Genomic DNA, 6,335 nt, shown 5'->3' on the forward strand with positions numbered 1-6,335 from the left:
CGTTGGATATGGAATCTACTTCTGTGGAAACCACAGTGGATTACATTTTTTTCACTTGCAGTTCTATGCATGGAAGCCAGTGAACTGAGGGAGGGGGATGCTGCAGACGGAGGCCTCTGAATGGTGGTGTCAGACACTGGAAAACTACTATGATGTAATGCTCAGCACAACTGACTCCATTTTCTTAACTCTTGTCACTAACCACGAGAAAGACCTTGCATATCAAATAGTCTGTTACTAAACGCTGGTGTGAACATTCCTTTCTATGCAACTAACGAAGGGAGCTCCCTTTGAAGATAAGATGCCTCGGGGAATGGCAGTTTGGCCATCCCTGGGAGACCAGGAACCACAAAGAGATAAGAGAAAGTTACTGTGTGAGAAATGACACCTTGTACTAGAGATGTTTGGGAATGCAGATTCTGCGTAGAAACCTTTGATGTATAATCCCTTAAAGTAACCCTTCGTATGCAATATTGTATCAGTTCCAATCTTTCCACACTCAGAAACTATGAACTCTCGAATAAAGCCTTAACTTTGTATCTAATGAAGTCTGGTTGATTCTGAAAGTTCCATTGACTGACAGGTGGATTCCCCTCCCCCCCACCAGTCCCCCCGCTTTGGGAGCGGCTGCATTTTATCTTGGGGCTGGGAGAAGGTAGCCGGCCCAAGATCACCCAACAAGCTTCGGCCAGGGGAGTGGAGCAGCGGTCCCCAACCTTTCCGGCACCAGGGAGCGGTTTTGCGGAAGACAAATATTTCCACGGACCGGGGTGTGTGTGTGTGATGGTTTCGGGATGATACAATTGTGCACTTTGTTTCTATTCATTTGGTGTGGTGCTTAAGTGTGCGGACTCTTATCTAGGAGAACCGATCTTGATTCCCTACTCCTCCACTTGCAGCTGCTGGAATGGCCTCGGGTCAGCCATAGCTCTCGCAGAGTTGTCCTTGAAAGGGCAGCTTCTGGGAGAGCTCTCTCAGCCCCACCCACCTCACAGGGTGTCTGTTGTGGGGGAGGAAGGGAAAGGAGATTGTGAACCACTCAGACTCGGAGTGGAGGGCGGGATATAAATTGAATATAGTATTATTATTATTACTACTACTACGCACATTGTAATTTATAATGAAATCATTATACAGCTCACAGCCCGGTTGCTAACAGGCCATGGACCGGAGGTTGGGGACCTCTGGAGTGGGGTTTTATCTCTATGTATATTTTTATTATTAATGTACATTATCCGTTTCTCTACATGGTTTCTTATATCCATTTTACATTTTCCCCCAACCCACCCCCCTTAGTCTATACATCCTTTTCTTCTTCCAGCCAGGGACAAAGGACTTGAAGCTTCCACTGAATGTCCACTCTCCTTTCTTCCTTCGCCCATTTCAGATAGGTCCGCCACTTTTCTTTAATTCTTGATCTTCTTTCTTCCCATGATTCTTCTTGCGACATTATAGCGGCTATATCTGACTGGACAAAATCAAAGAGGTAGTTATGCCAAGTACTTTCCTTCCATTTACTTTTATCCTTCCATCCTGCCGCTATTACCGCTTTACCCGCTGATATCATTGCTTTTAGTAAATCTTGATTGTTCTTCCCTATTTTTTCATTCCCTAATAAACTCATCTGCATTAGTTCAAAGTTAATTCTCGGCTCTACCTGAAAGAATTTCTTTATCATTCCCACTACCATATCCCATAGTTTCTCGGCCTCAGGACACTCCCACCACATGTGGGAATACCATCCCTTCTCTTTCTTACAGTGCCAACACTTAGGGCTCAACCCAGGAAACATATTGGCTAAGGTAGCCGGAGTTCTATACCATTTGGTGAAAAATTTCAATTCCATTTCTCTAACCTTATGTATCTTAACTTTTTAAAAACCTTCTATTATCTTCTCCCCTGTTCGTTTCGTTATTTGGCCTTCTAAACTCCATGACCGTTGAAGGTAGCTTATTGCTCCTTCGTTACCTGAATTCATGCTCCTGTATAGGATGCCTGCTAATCCTTTTTTTGTTTTACCCATTAATTTATAAAACTTTTCCATAGGTTCTTCTTCATTTAAATTACTCTTCTCCACTTCCTTCTTAACTTTAGTATACAATCCTGTAGCCTTAAGCCAGTATTGTATTCCTACGGCTTCTTGAAACTCATGTAATGGTTTTAACTTACCTAGTATTAACAAATCTTCTACCCTTCTAAATCCTTTAGCCCTAAGTAGTTCGCTCCACCTATGCTCCTTATCTCCTTCCATCAACATTTCTAATGGCGTCCATCTAGATACCCAATTCAGCCATTTCGGTTGCCATTTCTTCCAAACATTTAGCCCATTTTTCCTTGGTCCCACGTTTAAATTAAGTTCCTTCGCCCCCATGTTCGTAAAGATGCCATGTTTTCCTACCCCATTATTAGCTTCATTCTCAAACCTTATCCATTTCTGGTCCCCTTCTTTCTCTATTTCTAATAATGCCTTAAGCTGAAATGCTTCATAATAATTGACTATATCTGGGACTCCCCATCCAAGTTCCGATTTATGATTGTATGACAATTTTTTGGGGAATCTAAGTTTCCTACTACCAAATATCCATTCCCTTATTTTAGTGTTCCAGTTAGTCATTATCTAACTCCAATGGTATCGTTTGAAAGAGGTACGACAACCTTGGCATCCAAAACATCGATACACTCTTTATTCTAGTGGTCAGGCTCATCGTCCTTTTCCCCCACTGCTGCATATCCCTCTCTATCTTCTCCCAGATTTTATTGTAATTTCCCTCCACTATCCTGTTAATATTTTTATAAATTTCTGTCCCTAGATATTTAAATTTCTTAACTCCCATCCCCATATTAGTTATCCTATTAATCTCTATCCTTTCTTCCTCTGGAGTGGGGTTTTAAATCCAGAACTTCCGTGCCCCCGGTTTGATGTTCCAGTGACTGCACCATACTGAATTGCAGCATCAGCACCTGCACATGAAGCCGCCTTGTACTGAATCAGAGCATCGGTCCATCACAATCAATATTGTCCACTCAGACTGGCTGCAGCTCTCCAGGGTCTCTGGCAGAGGTCTTTCCTGTCACCTATTGCCAGATCTTTTAACTGGAGATGCCGGGAATTGAACCGGGGACCTTCTGCATGCCAAGCAGATGCTCTGTTGCTGAACCACAACCCCTTCGGCTAAATGAAACTTCTGTGTTCCTGTGCACACTTACTAATAAGTAAGACCTTCTGCAGTCACTGGAGCTCATTCCCATCTCAGTGTCCCAGGGAGACACTGTTACAAACACTAGATTTCAAATGAACTAACTATAGGTGGCCAAACTTGCTTAACATAAGAGCCACATAGAATAAAACATCAGATGTTTGAGAGCTACAAGACATGAACATCGAAGGAAGGAAGGAAGGAAGGAAGGAAGGAAGGAAGGAAGGAAGGAAGGAAGGAAGGAAGGAAGGAAGGAAGGAAGGAAGGAAGGAAGGAATAGATGGGTAGAGAGAGGTGGAAAGGAAGCAACTTTAAATTCATTCTCCAAGCTGCCGGTTGGTTTGGCTTGGAGAAGTAATGTAGAGACAAATGCCTTCTCCAAGCTGCCCAACATGGCGGTTATTGGAACTGATGGAGATCAGCTCGAACTATTGGCATTTAACCTTCTACATCAAAGCAATTGTTTCTACCTCCTGATTCCTAAAACAAAAGGTTGCTTTGAATGTGAGACGTTTCCCAACGCTTCCCCCCCCCCCCTTATCTTGTCCGTTGGTGGTTACAATTCCAAGAGGCAATGTCCTTGGGCCTCCGGAGAGGAGGTGAGAATTTGGCACATACTGTATGCTTCAAAGGGATCTTGGCAACCTTTGATATTCATGGGAAGCGGCCTCTACTCTTCCCCCCCTCCTTCCTGGTTGTTCCCAGCTTCTATGTTAGTTAGCATTTCTATGCAGCATTGAATATGGTTAGTAACAGCATTTCTTAATATCATAAATGAACAGAGCCTGACAGACTGAAGCTGGAGCAGCCTTGTGTGGGGTGGGGGGAAGCAAGATATATATAAGGCCATAGCATGCACCCCCTCCATGTGATTAAGTCAGAATGATTAAGTCAGATCTCATCAGTTTCCAGAAGCTCTAAGCAGGGTCAGCCGTGTTTCATATTTGGAAGAAGAAGAAGAAGAAGATTGATGATGATGATTGATGATATTGGATTTATATCCTGCCCTCCACTCCAAATCTGAGAGTCTCCTAGTGGCTCACAATCGCCTTTATCTTCCTCCCCCACAACATGCACCCAGTGAGGTGGGTGGGGCTGAGAGGGCTCTCAGAGCAGCTGCCCTTTCAAGGACAACCTCTGCCAGAGCTATGGCTGATCCAAGGCCATTCCAGCCGGTGCAAGTGGAGGAGTGGGGAATCAAACCCGGTTCTTCCAGATAAGAGTCCGCACACTTAACCAGTACATCAAACTTGGAGACCATTGAGAAAGTTGAGGGTGTTCGGGGCAGAGGCGGGCAATGGCAAGTGCCTCAGAAGGAGGCTTTCCTCAGAAGTGACCAGTGACTCTCAAAAGCTCATGCCTTCCCACAAATTTTGTTAAGACAGCTACCCATCTCAATTCATCCGCCTTTAGTTTCTTCTGTTTCCATCTAGATTTGCCTGGTTTATTTCGAATCGGTGGAGGGGGCAGGAGGGGGGGAAATCTCCTCAGCAGTTAGTTCAGTTGAAATTCAACTGGAGATTGGAGCTGAGAGGAGACTGAACAGGCTGCTCAGCTCAGTTCCTGAGACAGAACTGGTTATTTATAGCCTCTGTCTGGAAGAGAGTTACTTGTGAGAAAGGACAAACCCAAAGCTCTTTCTGAGGGAAAACTCTCAAAGCTGTGGCACATCGTGTCACAAGGCAGAGGGAAACCTTAAGGCTCTGCTGAGGAGTTCTGTCAGTATCAAAAGGACAGGCTCCTGGTTCTAACTTAGAACACAAACACACTGGGAGAGAGACGGAAAGAAGTCAGGCAGGGATCCTCGCTGTGTGGGACCTTACACAAAAGGGAATTAAGGTTGCTAAGTCCAATTCAAGAAATATCTGGGGACTTTGGGGCTGGAGCCAGGAGCAAGGCTGCGACAAGAGGGATTGAGCTCCGAAGGGAGTTCCGGCCGTCACATTTCAAGGGACCGCACACCTTTCAAATGCCTTCCCTCCATTGGAAATAATGGATAGCGGCACCTTCTTTTGGGGCTCATAGTATTGGACCCCCTGGTCCAATCTTTTTGAAACTTGGAGGGTGTATTGGGGAGAGGCACTGGATGCTATGCTGAAAATTTGGTGCCTCTACCTCAAAAAGCAGCTCCCCCAGAGCATCAGATACCCACGGATCAATTCACCATTATACCCTATGGGAATCGGTCGCCTGATCTGGATGTTATGTATGTGAACTGAAGTAGTATATTTCAGGGGTGGCCAACGGTAGCTCTCCAGATGTTTTTTGCCTACAACTCCCATCAGCCCCAGCCAGGCTGTGGCTGATGGGAGTTGTAGGCAAAAAACATCTGGAGAGCTACCGTTGGCCACCCCTGGTATATTTAATGGCATTCCTGCCTGGCTCATTGGAGCCCGTAGGACCGAGCTTGGGGACTCAGGAACGATAGGCAGTAGGATCCAAATCCCTGCTCCAGTCACGGGCCCCCTGATGCTTTGAATGAACCAATGGTGAGCTTGTGCATGAACCCTGATGTCTATATAGCTGGCCCCTTTGGCCCAAGTCTTCAGTCTTTTTAAGTGCAGCACTTGCCATGCTGTACCTAAATAAAGAAAAAGAGCCCGATGTTCACACTGAAATGAGAAGCTTAATCTTGTAATTAGAGAATGCTAAACAGGGTTCCTAAATAACTGAGTCGTTAAACGTCATCAAAATCTAGAGAGACGTCTTTTCAAGAAAGCGGCTGCGTTGAAGCTCTGCTCCTCAGGCGCACCCACCTTGTGAATTTCGGTTGGTCTGTTTCCAAGTTTGGACTTATATCTATTCATTTGTGGACGGGTTTTTTGGCCCCCTTGTTACTTTAGAAGGCCCTAGCACCGCCGGCCTCCATCACTATTGTATTGCTTATTATGTGTTGTACACACTCCATGTAAACTGAAAGACGGTGTATTACTTGGTGGCTTTGATCAGTACCTAAATAAAGAGCTACGATCACTACCACCTCGCCTCATCAAACCCACTATATTATACTGTCCCTCTGGCTCAGGGAGCTAGAAACATTTCTATTTGTGTGCAGCGCTGCAAGAGTTAAAGGGACAAAGCTCTTTCCTAGAGCGGCCGAGCATGGAGGCGTGATTAAGCCCTGTGGAGGCCCAGGGC

Source organism: Heteronotia binoei, chromosome 18 (genome assembly GCF_032191835.1).
Source record: "Heteronotia binoei isolate CCM8104 ecotype False Entrance Well chromosome 18, APGP_CSIRO_Hbin_v1, whole genome shotgun sequence".
NCBI lineage: Eukaryota > Metazoa > Chordata > Lepidosauria > Squamata > Gekkonidae > Heteronotia > Heteronotia binoei.